Source organism: Rattus norvegicus, chromosome 1, assembly GCF_021556685.1.
Source record: "Rattus norvegicus strain SHRSP/BbbUtx chromosome 1, alternate assembly SHRSP_T2T, whole genome shotgun sequence".
In the NCBI taxonomy this organism is placed as follows: domain Eukaryota; kingdom Metazoa; phylum Chordata; class Mammalia; order Rodentia; family Muridae; genus Rattus; species Rattus norvegicus.
Genome location: NC_141534.1, coordinates 124,945,339 through 124,965,367, shown reverse-complemented (window position 1 = coordinate 124,965,367; position 20,029 = coordinate 124,945,339). Strand labels below are relative to the sequence as shown.

Sequence of the window (20,029 nt, the reverse complement as noted above, 5' to 3'; positions counted from 1 at the left end):
CTGATATGAGGCCCACAACAGATATACCACAGAGGACTGCCTGGTCTGGACTCAGTGAGAAAATATGCAACTAACTTTCAAGTGACCTGATGCCTAGGGAGAGGGAAGGTTTGATAGTGTGGTAGTGCAGGGACATCCTCCTGAAGAAAGTGGGGTGAATGAGGTATGGGATGACGAACAATCAGAGGCCCTACTGGAAAGGGGATAAAGACTTAAATATTAAATATATAAAGAATTAAAAAAAATATTTTCATTGGTCACTGAGTTTGTACCCAGCAGTAAAAGCTTAAGATAGAAGTTGGTACCAGGAACTGGGGTATTGATGTGATAGAACTGGACATGGTTTTTTGTGGAATAATCTAGATTTGGGGACTTTACATAGACTTCATTCCTGAATATGATTTGAAGTGTAGCAACTTGTTCCAAGAGACTTAGTGTAGTAAAATTTTAGAATGTTGCCTTGAATGAATTTTTTGTGACATTCTGGTGAAGAATGTGGCTGATTTTTGCCCATTTCTGAGTAGTCTACTTGAGGCTAAGGTAAACAGATTTATATTAATTGCATTCACAAAGGATGTCTCAAAAAGCCCAGCACATTGCTCTTTAATTAAGTCTTATGAACAGCATTTTGAAGAAATGTAGCAAGCTTAGAAAGAAACAAATATGAAATAGATGATTCAAGTTTACAGGGGCACCAGAAAGTGAAATGGACCTAAATGCTATGTTCTAGGAAATAACAGAGTAAGGGATCTAGAGTCAAGATCATACCTAGTTCAGCTTAGATCCAAGGATGGTGGTACACACATTTCATCGCTGAAGCCAAAGCCAAAAGTATCTCTAAATGCAAGGCAAGGCTGGGATAATCAGGTTCTACCTAAAGAAATGCCTGAATACAGGCATTGTGGTATATGCCTTTAATCTCAGCATTATATTAGACAGTGCCATGAAAATCTTGAGTTAAAGGTCAATCTGCAAAGCAAGTTCAAGGAAAGCCAAGCTTACACAGAGAAGGAGATGGGAAAACAGAAAGCTGGGAATAGAGTAAGCGAGGCCATTTTCCAGCCCACCAAAGAGGCAGGACATGGCAGCTTCAGTCATGTGGCTCTGGCTTTAGAGTGAAAAATATGAGGAACTAATGGAACAATTGATGCCGTTTAGCTGGGGATAACACATTAGCAGTGATTAAGAATAGACCAGCATCGCTGAGGTGAAATCTCCTGGGAAGTGTTTTCTGAGGGCACAAAGAAACTGTATTCCAGAGATAGCCAAGGATGTATGTAGTGCTGAAGCTGTACTTGGTAATATGAAAGAGTCACCCGGGTTGTATTGGTTTTGATGTCATTAATGGGTCATGGAGAACAGCTGAACCTTGGCACTCTAAGAGGTCATGAAAGGTCATGGGTGAATGTACAGCCTCAATTGTAGTTGACAGCCCAGGAATGAAGGAATCATAAAAAGAATTTGAGGTGTAGCACCATTAAGAGAGCCTATGAGAGGCTGTTGGTGAAGACTAGTTGCATTAGAAGACACTTGAATATTGGAGATACCAGTACCAAGGGCTGTTCACCAAGAACAGTGGCAGTGGAGTGGATTAATCTGAGTTTAGAGTACTACAGTGTGCAAATATACAGAAAGAAGGCCAGCAGTAGGAGAAGTAGGGAAGAATCTCGAACACATGGGCACTGGAGAAAATCACCTGAACAAAACACCAATGGCTCATGCTCTAAGATCAGGAATCAAAAAAATGAGAGCTCATAAAACTGCAAAGCTTTTGTAAGGCAAAGGACACTGTTGTTAGGAGAAAACAGAAACGAACAAATTGGGAAAATATTTTTATCAAACCTACAACTGATAGAGGCCTTATATCTAAAATATACAAAGACTCATGAAGTTAGACTGCAGGGAGAAAAATAAACCTATTTACAATGGGGATCAAATCTAAACAAAGAATTCATAGCTGAGGAATGCCATATAGCTGAGAAGCACCTAAAGAAATGTACAAGATCTTTAGTCAGAAGGGAAATGTAAATCAAAACGAACTGAGATTCTACCTCACAACAGTCAGAATGGCCAACATCAAAAACTCTGGTGACAGCAGATGCTGACCAGGATGTGCAGAAAGAGGAACACTCTTCCATTGTTGGTGGGAGTGTAGACTGGTACAACCATTCCTGAAATCAGTCTGGAGGTTCCTCAGAAAATTGGACATTGAACTAACTGATGACCCAGCTATACCTCTCTTGGGCACATACCCAAAATATGCTCCAACATATTACAAAGTCACATGTTCTACTATGTTCATAGCAGCCTTATTTATGATAGCCAGAGACTGGAAAGGACACGGATGCCCTTCAACAGAGGAATAGATACAGAAAATGTGGTGCTTCTGCACAATTGAATATGACTCAGCTATCAAAAACAATGACTTTATGAAATTCATAGGCAAATGAATGGAACTGTCAAAGTATCATCGTGAGTGAGGTAACCCAATCACAGAAAAACACATATAGTATGCACTCATTGATAAGTGGTTATTAGCCCAAATGCTCAAATTACCCTAGATGCACAGAACACATGAAACTCAAGAGGATGACCAAAATGTGGATGCTTCACTCCTTCTTTAAAAGTGGAACAGGAATACCCTTGGAAGGGGATAGGGAGGCAAAGGTAAGAACAAAGGCTGAAGGACACCCATTTAGAGCCCGCCCTACATGTGGCCCATACATATACAGCCACCAAACTAGATAAGATGGATGAAGCAAAGAAGTGCAGGCTGACAGGAACCGGATATAGATCTCTCCAGAGAGACACAGCCAGAATATGGTAAATTAATAGGCGAATGCCAGCAGCAAACCACTGAACTAAGAACAGGACCCCTGTTGAAGGAAGCAGAGAAATGACTGAAAAGAGCTGAAGGGGCTTGTGACCCAATTGAACAACAATGCCCACCAACCAGAGCTTCCAGGGTCTAAGCTACTACACGAAGACTATACATGGACTGACCCTGGGCTCCAACTGCATAGGTAGCAATAAATAGCCTACTAAGGGTACCAGAGGATGTGGAAGGCCTTGGTCCTGCCAAGGCTGGACCAACCAGTGAATGGGAGTCTTGGCGGGAAGGCGATAATGGGAGGAGCTTTGGGATGGGAACACCCATATAATATGGAAGGAGGAGTGTTTGGGGGATGTTGGCATGGAAACTGGAAAAGGGAATATTTGAAATGAGAATAAGAAATACCCAATTTAATAAAGATGATAAAAATGGATTGAGAGAAATATTTGCCATGAGCATATACAGCATGCAAATTTAAAAGAAAAATTGATTTATTAGACGATTCCTTATAAGATATTTATACTACATGCTACATAGGCTCATTTTGTTTATTCATTTATAGTGGTAGAGCCAGTGACTGACTGGAGCTCTAAGGAAGAATGGCTCAAAAAAGAGCAGAGTGGTATGCAATCACCTTGAAAGGAGGAAAAATGAGAAACTCTCAGATATGCAGACAGGTTGATTCATGCTTATAGATAAATGGTTCCAATAAAAATAGAGTTATGTACGAAATATACATATACCATTAATAGAAGGTTCTGCATCCTGAAAGAAATTTGATTGAGAAAGAACTGTATTTTTAAAACATTTAAGTGTTCTGTTGTTAGTGCTGTTCTTGTTTATTCTGTGATTGTTTTCTGTTTCATGGATGTAGTTCTAAAGCTTGGTACATGTTTAAAAAATGGTCTGTGTGTGTGTCAATCCAATAATTCAAGTATTTTTCAGAAAAAAGATCTTCCCTTTTCAAATATATCTCCTCTTCCCAATAAACACCGCTAGTAATTTTTATGAATTATATCATCAAATATGAAGTTTGCCTAAACTAATGAATTTACTCTGATTCTCAGCATCACAAAACCAATTGTCAGACTTCTTGAAAATGTCCTTTAACGGGAATTTGTGATCTTGTTTGGTAGGGAGACTGAGTTCTGAGGCCCGGTCAGGGCAATTCTGTAGACTGGCGAATAGAGGAATGTCCTACTCCTCAAAACATGGGGTAACAAAAATTTTGTATAATGTTCAGTATTTCATCCTAATATTTCTGCCTCAATAATGTGTTATTCTTTTTTTCCCTTTAAGCAATTCCCTCCTAGAGCCAAATTTTGTACAGCAGAGTTATAAAAACTATTGACATCTGATGAATAAGTTACCTTCTCTTATCTAAGTAAAATTTTGCATATCTTTGGGCTCTTGCAGTCAATCCTTAACCTGTGGACATAACTGTCTAGACTCTAATATCCTCCGAAGGAGATAGTAACTTTCAAAACATTATCTTATATGTTAAGAACACTGAGATTTATTATTAGTTTATTCCATTGTCATGACAACCTCTCTTTTCTCTATGGGATTTCTCAACATTTAAGAGTACTGAATAGTATTCCAGAGACACAGAGTTCAATTAGCATCACCTATATGTTTCTTTACCATGATCTGTGAGGACACTCACAGGGTAACTGAGGCATTCACCCTAATGCATCTAGAGGACCTGTAGACATGTGCTCATAGACATACTCAAATAATAATACACAGTAAGAATGAATAAAATAGATCTTTTAAATTTAAATTGGTATAATTTTAAAGAAAATAGAATCTCCTTGAAAAATTCTTTCAAGTAAAACTGATGATGATTTTGGGATATCATTCCATAACTTCAGATGGTGGGAAATACCCCAATTCTATATATCTATGATATTAATATTATGTTTATGTGACAAAAGAATCCATGACTATACATGTCCCCTTGCTATATGGGTCTCTAAATTATTCCCTGAGAAAATTAATCTGCTCTGTATTTGGAAACAGCATTGAGGTTCCCTGAAGAAAATGCCTAAATAATTCAGTGACGAAGGACCTAGGGATGTTCCCTGACAAGCAATTCTTGTTTATATCCTAATGAAAGACTGTAATTCCACTAACCTCATATATACATATGTATATATGAGGTTACCAGGTTTCACTCATGAAGAATATTCTGCTCTATATAAAAGAAAGGTATTTCTTAATTCTTTTAAAGAGAGGCCCGGATGACATGTATGTGGCTGGGATTTAAGGAAGAAAAATAATGTCGAAAAAGGATAATAAACTAGAACCTTCTGTTTTATTAACATATACTCAATCATGGGCTATTCTAGGTGAGCTATAAAAAATCCTATTTTATTTCTTTTATAGGCATTTTTCATTTACATTTCAAATATTATCCCCTTTCCTGGTTTCCCTTCCAAAAACCTACTATTTCCTCCTGCTTCTAAGAGTGTTCTCCCCTACATACCAGCCACTCTTTCCTCCCTCACTTACCTGACATAAACTAACACTAGAGAATCAAGCTTTTACAAGACCAACAGAATCTCCTCCCATTGATGCCTGACAAGGATGTGTTCTGCTATATATGCTGCTAGAGCCATAGGTCCATCCCTGTGTAATCTTGGGATGGTTCTTTAGTCCCTGAAAAGTCTGGAGCGGTACAGTTTGGTTAATATCATAGTTCTTCTTATTGGGTGGTGAACCCTTCAACTACTTCAGTCCTTTCTCTAATTCTTCAATTGGGACTCCATTCTCACTTCAGTGGTTGCCTGCAAACATCTGCCTCTGTATTTGTCAGGTTTTGGCAGAGAAACTCAGGAGACATCCATATCAGACTCTTGTCTGATTGTACTTCTTGCAAAATAAAATATAGTCTGGTTTAGGTGGCTTTATATGGGAAGGAATTCCAGGTGGGACAATCTGTTCATGGTCTTTGCTTCAGTCTCTGCTCAACATTTTTTCTCCATATTTCATGCTTCAAGCAGGACTGGCACATCAGAAATTTGGTCTTTCTTCTTCTTGAATGTCATGTGGACTCTGAATTATGTCTTGGGTTTTCCAAGCTTTTCAGGTAATATCCTTTTATCAGTGGATATTATCCCTTCTGCCCTGGGAGAATCCAGGTTCCCTTGCTTTTAAAGCTGGAATAGAAAGAATGAAGCCTAGCAGGGCCTGGTAGTTTAGAGAGTAACATGATCTGCATGAGTGTTGGATAAGTGGCCTTATCCAGAGATGAAAAAACTGAAATAACTCTTGTTTATTTGGGGTAAGAAGAGTAAGGTGAATATACCGCATTGGCTGTGCATGAACTGTTTGGAAAGCTTTACTTGAATTCTGAGTGCTTCTACATCCTCATGGTGAGAGAGGAAGTCTGAGGAGTAATTTGGCCACCAGACTAAGTAACTACCGCAGGATGATGGAGGTGGGTGCATAGGTCTATGTGCTCTCATACATGTAGGCCCACAGGAAGATTGAAAACTGTCCTACTCCTGATAATTTTCAGGGTTTGTACAAGTCTTGACTTCACTCTTGTTCCAAACTTGCTCCCTCAGAGCATTCTCTTCTGGACCCCAACACAATTCTCTAAGATCTCCATACTAAAGGTAATTAAGACAAAATAATGGGTCCAATAAAATTATTAGTTTCAAATAACAGGTACAAAATTATTTTGCTTAAGAACAATATTTGTTAAATATCGAAGTGAAATAAACTATGCAAAGGAAAAATACTACATTTAAAAAGTGGAAGAATGGGTGTTGGGGATTTAGCTCGGTGGTAGAGAGCTTGCCTAGCAAGCGCAAAGCCCTGAGTTCGGTACCCAGCTCCAAAAAAAAAAAAAAAAAAAAAAAAAAAAAGAAAGAAAGAAAATAATGGGATGAATGATTTTGTTTCTCTATACTTCCAATATTTATAAAATATGAAGAAATGTAAATACAACAGAAACAACATTCAATTTTGATAAGATACTTGATGGCACAGGCAGAGAAATCTGTGGGTTAATAGAACATTTGCTTCACTCAATTGCTATTGTTACTTCTGTAATTCTTACTACAGTCTTTAGTGTTATTCATTCATGTATCAGAATCCTGTTCTATATTGCATACAATTATAATGTCAAGTACAGCATAATTTTGTGCCAACAAAAACATTAGTAATAAAATTGTTATTTATGGAAATAATCAACAACACTTGCCAAAGAACATAACAGAAATATTTAAAAGGGAATTTGACACAATGGAGATTTAGTAATACAATGTTAGTGTGTTCTCTGGTAGGATATTTAAATTCCCTAGCAAAGTTTACTGACCGTGTTTGTAGTATCATTCCTGAATTCTCTCCTGTAAAATTGGCTTCCCTTCTTATTAATAATGTGGTCAGTAAAGCACAAAATTCCCTTTGCACAATTGAAATGTTAATGCATTTTACTAAGCCAGTCATTATTGTAGCATGTAAGGATTATGAATGGATAAGAGAACCATTATTTTTTTTCTTAATGGAGACTGAATAGTGTTTTCTAGCATTATGAAAGATAACCACCAGGGAAACTGTGCTGGATAGCACAAGACTGAACTCTCTATGTCCAGCAAAGACAGCTTATTGTGTGTATATATCATGATCTTATATTGAAATCTCCTGGGATAAACTGAGGCTCTTTCCTACTTTCTCTTTTGTTCAATTTTATCTGTTTTTTTGTTGACAGACACAGCATTAGGAATCAAAAAGTTATTGTCAAAAGACCATTGAGTTCATATGATTTGGCTGTTTATTGCTTTGAATAAAATCTTCCATGAATGTGATTTCTATAATCAGCCAGACTCCACCTTATTAAAATAATTTCTTATTTATGAACATTTGTTCTTTCTCTCAGTAATGTACCCTGTAGACTGCCCCCCTTGTTACATCTGAAAGACATTGGTTCCTTTGTTACATTCTTTCCATTCCCAGTTTCTCTTAGCTTTCATCCAACACAAAGATCCATGAGAGATGAAGGAAGAGTTTTGATAGAGAATTTGCATTTATGACTGAGTTACCAAATTTCTCTTACTCTATACACATTTTTCAGTTATGTGTCTGCTTTTGTTCCCATCAATAACAGATAGTAGCTTCTGTGATCATGGCTGAGCAATATACTAAAGGGAATAACAGAATATTATTAGGATTCCTTACATTGTTACATTACTTTTGTAGAAAAAATGGTGTTTGGTATGTGCCTTGATCCACAATCTACTTACATCCCTTTTCTTTGGCATATAAACTTCATCAGGAATGTGTCTCATGGACTGGGCATTGAATCCAGTCAAATAATTTAAATTACTCTCACCACGTTTGTACAACTATTGTACCCATGTACACTGTAGACTGTCCCCCTTGTAAACTGAAGAATTTCAGCTATGTTCATCTTTCCTTTTCTCCTCAGGAAGTATGAATAAATTTTCCAATCCATGAACACTGTCGAGAAGGAGTGAATGCTCCAGTTAGTCATCAACTTTAATTCTTCATGTTCAATGAGATAGGTAAGTGTTGTCTCACCAATATTGCTTTGCCATCAGTTTCTGAAAAGCAACCAATGATGTTGGTAGGAATGTAAGTTGTTTCAGAATTTTTGTGTGACCTCAGTCATTAAAACTCAAATAGATGTGACCCATACATGGCACTGGAGTGGCTTCAGTAGTGAGAGATGGCAGTCAAGTTCTACTCTCCCAATTATTTTGTGATGTATTTTAAGAATATTCCATTAACATAGTATATATTAAGGAGCCTCTACTGTAGTACTATTCTATAACGTTCTTCAGAAAGTCCACAGATTCTTATGTCCCTTACCCCACTTTCCTCCACTTCTGCATTTAATATTCCCATTCAACTATCACATTATACCACATTTCTCCAGATTTAATATGTTTTCACTTACTCAGGAAAATCTTCCATCATTTCTAGTTCCTCACTCTACATCTTACCTCTGAGGATTTAAGGATTCTTACATACATTTGTAAGGATTAAAACGTAACAAGCAGTTTTAAGTGATCACATATAAATTTTTCTTTTGGGTGCTGCGTACCTCACTCAGGATGATTTTTCTCACTCAGTATGATTTTTTCTAGTTCTATCCACTTAAGTAAGAGTTCAATGACTTTATCGGTTCATGAAGTAAGTTACATTTCATTGTGTAAATGTACCATATTTTCATTATTCATTCAATGGTTTATGGACACAGTGTTGAGGATATCTGGGTAAAAAAGGAGGAGACCAAAATGTGGATGCTTCAATGCTACATAGAAGAGAGAAGAAAATTGTCACAGGAGATAGAGGAAGGAAGAGACCTGGAAGGAAGAGTGGAGGGAGAGGGAAAAGATGGAACAATATCAGTTATTGGAAGGGATAGAAGACAAATGCAGATGGTTAGGAAACCGAATAGAAATATTAGCAGTGGGGACTGCAGAACTCGGGATAGCTACTAAAAATCCCCAGACACCAGGGAAACAAGAGGCTTCCAGGACCAAACATGGATTTTTTTTATCAGAAACACCCTACAAAGGGCAGATAGAACCTTAGAGACCACCACCAGTAGATAGGCATTACCCCTAGTTGAGGGATTGGGCTACCCACCATTCTAAAAAAATTTAATCCAGTAATGTTCCTGACAAAAGGAAAGATAGGGAAAAAATGGAAAAGAACCTAAAGGAAAGGCCATCCAGAGACTGCCCTATCTAGCGATCCATTCCGTCTGCAGATACCAAACCCGAACCCTACTGCTGATTTCAAGAAGCACTTGCTGACAGAAGCCTGATATAGCTGTTCCTTGGGTGGTTCTATCAGCACCTAACCAAAATAGTTGCAAATACAGCCAATCATCAGACTGAGCCTTGGTGACCACAATGGAATAGCTAGGGGAAGGACTGAAGGAGCTGAAGGCGATTGCAACCCCATAGAAAGAAGAATGTGAATTAAAGTGACCACCCAGAGCTACCAGAGACTAAACTACCAACCAAAGAGTCTACCTGGAGTTCCACAGGGCTCTAGATACATGTGTAGCAGAGGATGGCCTTATCTGACATCAACAGAGGCCCTTGGAGTCTTGATGTTCCACCATAGGATAAGGATAGATTGGTGAGGCAGAAGTGGATGAATATGTGGAGAGGCACGCTCATAAAAACAAAGCGTTTGGGGAGAGGAGGAATGTGACAGAGCATTATTACAATAACTTCCTTTCCCCCAAAGAATTTCTCAATAGTTAAAATTACTAATACTCCTTCAGAAAAACTATGTTCAATTAATATCACCTATATGTTTGCTTCCCATGATCTGTTATGCAAATCAGAGGGGAGCTGAGGGCTCACTCTCCTATCCTCTTCAGACCTGTGCTCCATAAAAAATTTTCAAACAATTATATACAGTAGCAAACAATAAAATACTTTTCCAAAATAATTGTCTTTGAAATTTGCATAATTTTCCTCTTAAAGCTTTTTAATTGGATATTATTATTTGATATTTGCATTTCAAATTTTATCCCCTACCCCGGTTTCCTATTCATATCCCCCTAACTCATACCCTCCCCCTTCTTAGATGAGGGCATTCGCCTATCAAAGCACCCACCCATTCTAACTTCCTGGCCCTGATATTCCTCTACGCTGAGGGGTACAGCCATAGAAGGACCAAGGACTTCTCAACCCACCTGTGCCCAAAAAGACTACCCTCTACTACATTTGAAGCTGGAGGAATGGGTGTATCCCTGTGTACTCTGTATGGTGGTTTTGTCACTGGGAGGTCTGCTTGTTTTGTATTGTTGTTCTTATGGGGTGCAAACCACATCAGCTCCTTCAATCCTGTCTTCAACTCCTCCAATGGGTACCCCATTCTCTGTTCATTGGTTGCCTGTCAGCATTTGCCTAAGAATTTGTCATCCTCTGACAGAGCATTTCAGGAGACAGCTACATCAATTTCCTGTCAGCATGCATTTCTTGGCATCAGCAACATTGTGTGGGTTTGGTAGATAAATGTATATGGGCTGGATACCCAGGTGGGGCAGGCTCTGAATGGCCACTACATCCATCTCTGCTGCAAACTTTATCTCCATGTCAACTCCTATGAATATTTTTATTCCCCCTATTTAAGAAGGCCTGAAACATCCAAACTTTACTCATCTATTTCTTGAATGTAATGTGGTATGTGGATTTTATCTTTGGTAATCTGAGATTTAGACCTAATATTCACTTGTCAGTGAGTGCATATACTGTCTAGTTTTGTTTGTTTGCTTGTTTTGTTTTATTTTATTTTTTTATGATTGAGGTACCTCACTGGGGATGATATTATCTAATTCCATCTATTTGCCTGTGAATTACATGAAGTCATATTTTTTGATAGCTGAGTAGCCTTCCATTGTGTAGAAGTACCATATTTTCTGTATCCATTCATTTGTTGAAGGTCAACTGGGTTTTTTCCAGCTTCTGGCTATTATAAATAGGGGTGCTACAAACACAGTGGAGCATGTGTCTTTGTTGTACATTGGAGCACCATGTCCACATATGCCCAGGAGCGGTACAGCTGGGTCCTCAGGTATTGCAATTTTCTGAGGAACCTTCAGACTTATTTCCCAATGTTGCACCAGTTTGTAATCCCACCAAAAATGGATTAGTGTTCCTCTTTCTTCACATTTTGACAGCACATGTTGTCACCTTAGTTTTGATCTTAAGCAGTCTGACTGGTGTGAGGTGGGATTTCAGTGGGTTTTTTTGTTTTTTTGTTTTTTGTTTCTTTTTTTTTTGTTTTTGTTTTTTTTTTTTTGATTTGCATTTCCCTGGTGACTAAGGATGTTGAACAGTTATTTAGGTGCTTCACAGCCATTCGATATTCCTCACTTGAGAATTTTTGGTTTAGCTCTGTATCCCATTTTTAACAAGGATACTTGGCTCTCTGGAGTCTAACTTCTTGAGTTCTTTTTTTTTTTTTTTGGTTCTTTTTTTCGGAGCTGGGGACCAAACCCAGGGCCTTGCGCTTCCTAGGTAAGCGCTCTACCACTGAGCTAAATCCCCAGCCCTCTTGAGTTCTTTATATATTTGGGATATTAGCCCTCTATCGGTTGTAGGATTGATAAAGATCTTTTCCAAATCTGTCGGGTACCGTTTTGTCCTAATGACAGTGTCCTATGATGCTGGGTTTTAAGGCCATAAAATACTTTTGAAAAGCATAATAAACTGTAGTTTGATGTTTCATTAATATATACTTATTCAGTGAATATTCTGGATTTCATGAGGTAGGTTGAAATTTTTCTACAGAAGTATTCTACTGGTTGACTGAGGAGACGATTCAATAGATGGCCTAGATGGTCCATTAGTAATGCACTGACTTTGATGTACTATGATTTCAGGGCAAGCATGATTCAATGCATTTGACCACCATCCTTTTTCTAGAAAAACAGCACAAAGTATTAATTGTTGTTTGTTTTGTTTTGTTTTGTTTTTTCATGAGCATACTGTATACCTGGCAAGGAGCGGTATGGAAATTCTAAGATTATTTTTGAATAATATTTTTATTCAACATGCTAATAAAATAGTTAATAAAAGCAAAATTTATATTGCCATTGAAAGATCCCCGAAGAGAGACCCTTTCTCAAGTCTCAGGAAGTTGCGGACCCCAGACACAGAGAGACCATTTTAGATGTTATAAGCAAAGGCAAGGTTTATTATGGAAACCTATTAAGGAGATCTCCGGGCAGACACATATCCCACGCAGGAGACAGAGGTGTCGAACCTGAGTGGCTGGGAGAAGGGCTCTTTAAAGGACGAAGTCACAAGCTCCAGGAGATGGGGTGATGTCAAAAGGAAATACCAAAAATGTTGCAAGGGGAAACTCTCAAAGTCTCAGGATTGCTCTTAAGACTCTAGGGTTTAAATGAGGGGAAAGGTCAAGCTCTCATTCTCCTGAGAACAGATCCTGATTGTCCTTTTGGGTAAATGTTTGTCAGAGTTGATGAAGCATCTGCATCTGATACACATCTAGTTAGGCTTGGCCAGCCGGTTTCCTAGAATACTCTCTGCAGGACACAATGGCTGGAGGGCCAAAGGAGCATTGAACAAACATCAAAGGGGCAGAACAAAACCCATTACTCATTTACTCAGTCTGGTGATAAGCTGGAGGGTCAGTTTCTCTAACCAGTTCTCCTGCATTTTTAACAATCTGTCTTCCTGAGTCAGATCCTGTAGCTGAGTTTTGAGCTACTTTAAAAATCTAACTTTCACTATCAGATTTTATACATGCCTCTTTATTGATTGTAATTTCTCTTCATTTTTGACATAAGACTGGACAGATTTAGGTTATTAGTTGATGTTTCTTCAGATGGTGAAGAAAGTACCCTCTTCTTTACTTTGTAATTGGGAATCACATTTTTGACATTACTTAAAGGTATTGCAATCCAGCTGAGCTAGAAAGGTCCAACATTGATATTTTATGACTTAATTGAAATGTTGATCTTTTCCTCTAAGGGCATTGACTTGGCCTTCACTTCATCGAAGTACAAGCTGAGAATAGAATAGGTGTAGGATAGCGTTCATGCTCCTGACATAGTGCTCTTCACTGATAGTGAAATAGTCATCTAAAAGCAGCCTCTCTTGTCTTTGAAGCACCAAGCACCTTCATGGTATTAGAAGAATAGGCTTAGAATCTCCTTAAACTGCTCTGTGTAGCACTTCTGTAGCATTTTCCATTTCTTTATCACCTGGCCAAGAGCTCTATCAAAAATAACTTTTTACTAAGTTCTCAGATGCACATTCTTCTTTTCATTCTGTCCTCTGTCCCAATGTCAGCCCCTACAATCCTTCACACTGAATTTTTCACGAACACATTTACCTGTATCCTGATCATTAAACCTGCCTAAGCACAGGGAAACACTTCTCAGCCATGGCCTTTATTCAATAACTTACACAGCCTTAAATTTCTGTGCATCCATGAAGGTAATAGCTCCTGCTTTAGGACTATAACATTGAATCTCAATTTCCATCTAGGATTCTTGATCAGAAAACAGTTTTGTTGTGTCTTTGTTTCCAGAATACTTTGAATCCATCCTCACCATCAGTTTTGAATCAGTTTGAACCTCTCTCTCTCTCTCTCTCTCTCTCTCTCTCTCTCTCTCTCTTTCTCTAGAAGAGCACACATTTTTTTTACATTCAATCTTTTAGCAGGATGTTCCACAATTCCCCAGTTTCTTGAATGTACTGGAAGAAATTTCAATTCAGAAATTTCAATAACAGAGCCACTTAAGTGAAGGAAATCATAGCTTGGCTGGGTAATAAATGCTGGCCATCTTACTCTAAACAATCAATCATTTGTTATAAAGAAGGGACCAGCATCATAGATGTGAAGTCTCTAGAAAATCATGGCTCAGGGTCAGCATGCAGAAACTGTGTTCCAAAAATGATGAGGTCTTAACTCTGATACACTCTAGGAACTAGATTCACCCAAGTGGCACTGGTTATGAAAGCAATGAGACATCGTAGACAACAGCTGAGGTTTGTTACTGTGTGGAAGAGATGGGTCTCTTGAAAACATGATAGATAAGATTACTGGATAAAGTTCAGCCCAGTTGCTGCAAGATACCCCACATTGTGGGGAGATGCAAGTAACATAGGATGACCAGCAAGATCAGTAGCATCCATGGTGTCAAGTCAGTCATAGCTTAGAACAACTGCACATATGCAACAAAGGGCAGACTCAGAGATGTTACCCAGACCCTTTCAAAATACTAGAAAATAGTAAGCGGATCACCATTATTAAGATGTTGAGTTATTAACACCATTGTGGTTTGATTTTTCACTGTTCACATCGTTGCTTGCTTCATCCCTCTTGAGATAAGAAAGTACATTTTTAAAGGAGCCCCATTATCAAAATGAGACTTAAGAGTTTGATAGAGAATTTGGATTGTAAAATATTTGGAAGTGGAAATGCTGTGGGACTTTTAGATCCAAGGACATATATGTTTGATATTCAACCTTTGTTATTATACTTGCCTAACATAAACAGATTTGAATTTGACCTTCATCACAAATGCAGATATAATATACACACAAGGAACAACAGCAACCAGTAGGTAGGGTCAGAAAACTATGAAACTCAAAGTCCACTTAAGGATTTCTTAGTACAGTCTAAGTTCCTTTTAGATAAAACTTAATATATGTTTTACATCAATGTATGCTAAAAATATGTAACTATATTTAGATATTACAGGGGTAACATTGAAAGTATTGACTTGAGGCTCAAAAGACTCTTTAAGCTTTTAAGGAGTTTTCATTCTATGAAAAATAATGTGGCCTTTTACATTTGTATACTATATATTTTTATTATAAATTGCTTTGAGAATGTGGTGACAAGGAGTAGAATGCACTAGTTTGAATGAGATGTCTACTATTGTTACCTAAATTTTAAACATTTGACTCCTAGATCATGGCTCTGGAAGGTTATCAGATGCGGCATTGTTCAAAAAACATAACCGTAGGGATGCCTTTCTCTCTTTGAAAAAACTCATGAAGTCTCTCTAATTCCTCTCTGTGGTTTGAGATATAATTCAGCAACCTGTTGCTTACCACTAGAGATATAAAAAGAGAAGAAATAATATTTTGGTACTAAAATTTGAATTTTATTAATATATTTTTCTTGTTACAAACAATTTCTAACATGTAATTCTGGCTGTAAGAAAACTCAGAGTAGACTCTCGGCCTATGCCTCTCACTTGTTAGATATAAGGGCATGTGCCAACATGACTACTCCATTTTGCAAAAAAAATCTAATAGTAACTAAAATAATTAATGATCAGAGCAAAATTCACATTTTGTAATCAAATTAAATGCATTCGAGTTACACTGGCTTACATATTAATCATATCATTCAAAAATTAGAATAAAAATGTTTACTTCAAAATTCAACCCAGCGTATTCTACAGAATGAGAAACTGTCTCACAAGTTCTAAAAAATAAAAGGGATATGAACATAAACAGAAATTAAGTAAAGAAGAAAAGAAGGAGGAGGAGAGAGAGGAGAAAAGGGAGGACTCAACTAATCAGAGACAACGAAAAGCTCATAAAATGTGAGTTTTTTCTTCACTCCTTCATAAAAGGGGGAAAAATAATCATAGAAGAGGATATGGACACAGAGTTTGGAGCAGCAACTGAAGGACCCTCATTAGAGGAAATAGAGAAAGGATCGAAAGAAATTATGGGCTTGTAACACCATAAGAACAGCAATGCCAAAAAATCAGAGCTCCCAGTGACTAAACCTCAACCCAAAGACTGTACATGAAGTGACCCATGGCTCCAACTGTGTAAGTAGCAAAGGAAGGCTTTGTTGGGCACCAATGGAAGGAGAAATCCTTGGTCTTGCCAAGGTTGGACCCCCATTGTAAGGGAATGTTGGGGTGAAGGCAGGAGCAGGTGGATGGGGAGAACAACCTTATAGAAGAAGGGGAGTGGGATGGAAGAGCAGGCTTATGTCTGTGAAATTGGGAAAGGGAATAGCATTTGAAATATAAATTTTAAAAATCCAATAAAAATAAATAAATACACAAGCAAACACACAATAATAATATAAAACTCGGGAATTTCTTTCAGTGTATTTTCAGCAACTTTTTTTTTTGGTTCTTTTTTTCGGAGCTGGGGACCGAACCCAGGGCCTTGAGCTTCCTAGGTAAGCGCTCTACCACTGAGCTAAATCCCCAGCCCTTTTCAGCAACTTTTAAACATTTCCATCATTGAGAGAAGCTTCAGAGGGATTGATCTGCAGTAGCCCAGCCTGTTTAAGAGTGGTCATTGCTTTCTCTCAATATGTTATGAATTAATATATTGCCATATTTATCTGCTCAGTCCTATATTGAAGCAAATTTAGGCACACAGGGATACCTTCTGATAGAATCCTTTGCTATGGAATAGGAAGCTGAGTATTCCCATATTCCTTTAAAATCACGTTTTCATTTTTGCAAATGTTTTCCTCCCTTGATTATAGTACACAGTGCTGATTGGCCAAATTCAAAGCACATTTAGTAGTTCCTCTTTCATTTCCTTTTTCCAGGTATACTTTGTCTTGCAGTAAAGGAGATTACTAAGTCAATATATTTACAGTTATTGAAAAATAATTGAATGTACAATCATATAACATTCAGGTGCTTTTCTACATTTTATTTGTACTTTCTTTGCATATTCATTGGGCATCAGAATCACCAAGTTTTAAAATAGAATAGTGATGCTGAGGGATAATTCTGCTTATAAAAACTAATACTGTTCTGCAAAATTATTTCTCAGAAACACACACACACATACACACACACACACAAACAGAGAGAGAAAGGGAGAGAGAGAATATATATATATATATATATATATATATATATATATATATACACACACACACACACACACACACCTAGTTGACATTAATAAAATCTAGCTAACTGTGGTGCCATATGAGTTTACTTGTAGCAATTACAAGTGAAAAGTTGATAAATCTCTGAGTGAAAAGCCAGCCATGTCTACAAGTGAGTTTCTAGTCCAGCAAAATCTAGTGAGTAAGACCCTATTTAAAATACAAACAAGTAAGTAAGTATCTCATTGGAACAATATTTAAAACAGAAGAAAAAATCATCATTGAATGACAAACCAAGCTTTTAGTAAATAGCAAACTTTATGTTAATGATAAGTGCTTCATTTACATAAACACATAGGAAACTTTAAAGATCCACCTAATGACGTAAAACCTGAGTAATGCAGAATGTTGTTAAAGAAGCATCTTCTTTTCTTAAATAATGTCTCCTGATATTACAAGTATCTAGTTCTTTTGTACATTCCCTAGTTTTGTTACGTTTTCCTAAGCACTCTTTTTTTCCCTTTGTATACAGAACTAAATGTGAATATAATTCAATACCCTGTAGTCATCATTGCCCAGAAAGTGCCTTGAATTTATCCCTGACCAATTTATACAGGGGTTTAGGAAGTGCCCCCACTTTCATACTAACAATAGGACAACTTAAAGCTCATGGCTGCCTACCTTGTGTCATTAGCTTTAGAAAAGAATTTGAATCTCTGCAGCCTGGCAACCATGCACACATGTGTGATTGGAGGGTTATGCTAGCTCACTAGCACAGACCAGGGGCAGGGGACAGTGTGATTACTTAATTCAGTGCACCAGGTCCTATTCAGAGAAGAGGCAGCCAAGGATGCCTGTTTTAACGACCCTAAGAATGGTCTGCAAGGCAATGCAGCAAACAAGGTCAGCTCCCTCAAGGCCATAAATTTGTTTAATAGGTAGAGATGATTTTTTTCACACTATATATTGCAAATTTGTTGGGATAGATTATTCTATAAATCTCAAGTCTTTGACTCTGAACAGTCAGATCAGAAACCTATCAGATCAGGACCTGGTTTCCTTTGTCCTGTCCTGTGTTGTGTTTTCTGCAGTGCACCTCCCCTTGAGCTGTCAATCTGCCCTGTCACTTCAGCTCAGATCTTTTACAGGGTGAATATTAGCATTTCAAAGAGCTTACAGAATTGTGGATTGTTTGTGTGTGGGAGTAATGGCGATCAGGAAAATAAGAACAACATTTAAGTTCACATATGGAGTTTGCATAATAATTATACCCATTAAGGAAGTTACAGTGCTATCTTGGTATCTGCCATAAACTGAAAATTATGAAGGGACAAAAACATTCGAGAGTTAACATACAGATAATCATCAGAGGGAAAAAACCCAATAGATCATGTGGTTTTCACCTCCAAATTTCTGAATAGTTAGGGTCATCAGGTAAGAATGAGTTTTCATGTTATGACAGTTATAATGAAGTAAAGAGGTTTCCAAAATGGCTATAAGAAAGAATAGTGGGCAGAGTGAATTCAGGTGTGTGAACTGCAACCATGTGGAAATGTGCTGCATCTTCCATATATATATACAAACACACAAACCTCTATCTGTCTGTCTATCTATCTATCTATCTATCTATCTATCTATCTATCTTTCTATCTATCTATCTATCTATCTATCTATCTATCTATCTATCTATGCACAAAACACACACATACTCACATATAGTGTATAGACTGTTACAGGATAATGAACCTTTTTCTTCTGTGATCTCATAAGGTGATCCAGTTTGAATGGTATGACAACACTTTAGTGTATTTACGTATGTGCTATTTGTTAATACATTTTTATTTTTATATCTTTCCCAGATTCAACAATAAACTGGTGGATTAGAAAGAACTTTCTTTGGATATGTAATCTGTACTTTGCTTTGATCCGGTGATTTGGATGAAATTTATAAAATATGCAAAATAGAATGCAGATTTGTTTTGGGGTTGTTTGGGAGTTTTGGTTTGGGAGACATTGGCCATGTTCCATTAGATAAATCCACAAGGTTATGTCTTTGCTTTTATTTCTGTTTGTTTGTATGCTTTTTAGTCTTTTTGGAATTGTATTATGTTTTTCATTATTAAATGATGTATTTTTTTTGCTGAAAATTGATTTTTGTCCCAGTTTCTCATTTCCATTCTTATCTTTTTTTTAATATCATGATCACAGTTTTACTTATTTTTTTAACCCTTCCTACATTCTCCCCACCTCCTGTCCCTTCCAGATTTGTTACCTTTCTGTCTCTCATGAGGAAAAGAACACCCAAGGGATAACAACCAAACGTTAACAAAATAAAATATAATAAGATAAACAAAGAGCATTATATTGATGGTGGACAAGGCAATCCAAAAAAGGAAAAGGAACAGGCACAATGACTAGAGACCCAATTGTTAGCACACTCATGTATGCCATAAAAACACTAAACTGAATGGTCTAAGATATGTACAGATGAAACAATGCAGACTAATAATAGGCTTTGAATCACAGATTTCCTCAGTGGCATGTCCTATTTTTTTACTCATTATAAACTGTTTTTATTTCAAAATGTTATCTGGGTTTCAGAATTTAAAAATATTTCTAAAATGCAAGCTTTTTTTGATCCAAGACAACAGCAGTCTGATGGTTTTCTAAGGCTGTTGCTTCTAAAGAGGTTAATTAATACAGAAAAAATAGAGTACCACCATTCAATACAGTTTTTATTACTGTAGGCATTACATAGTACATTTTGAAATCTGGCATGCCAATATCTCCTGAACTTTGGTTATTATTCAGTTTTATTCTATAGGGAATCCTTTTTGT

The 20,029-nt window shown here is 37.2% G+C and overlaps 1 long non-coding RNA gene across 1 annotated transcript in view; it reads left to right on the top strand.

Moving 5' to 3' along the window:
- Window positions 1–20,029, top strand: part of LOC148007686 (uncharacterized) — a 50,395-nt gene that overhangs the window by 10,180 nt on the left and 20,186 nt on the right. The window contains exons 2-3 of the long non-coding RNA XR_015646674.1: window positions 3,970–4,049; window positions 8,271–8,367. This is a non-coding gene — a long non-coding RNA (uncharacterized LOC148007686). The remainder of the gene's footprint in view (window positions 1–3,969; window positions 4,050–8,270; window positions 8,368–20,029) is intronic.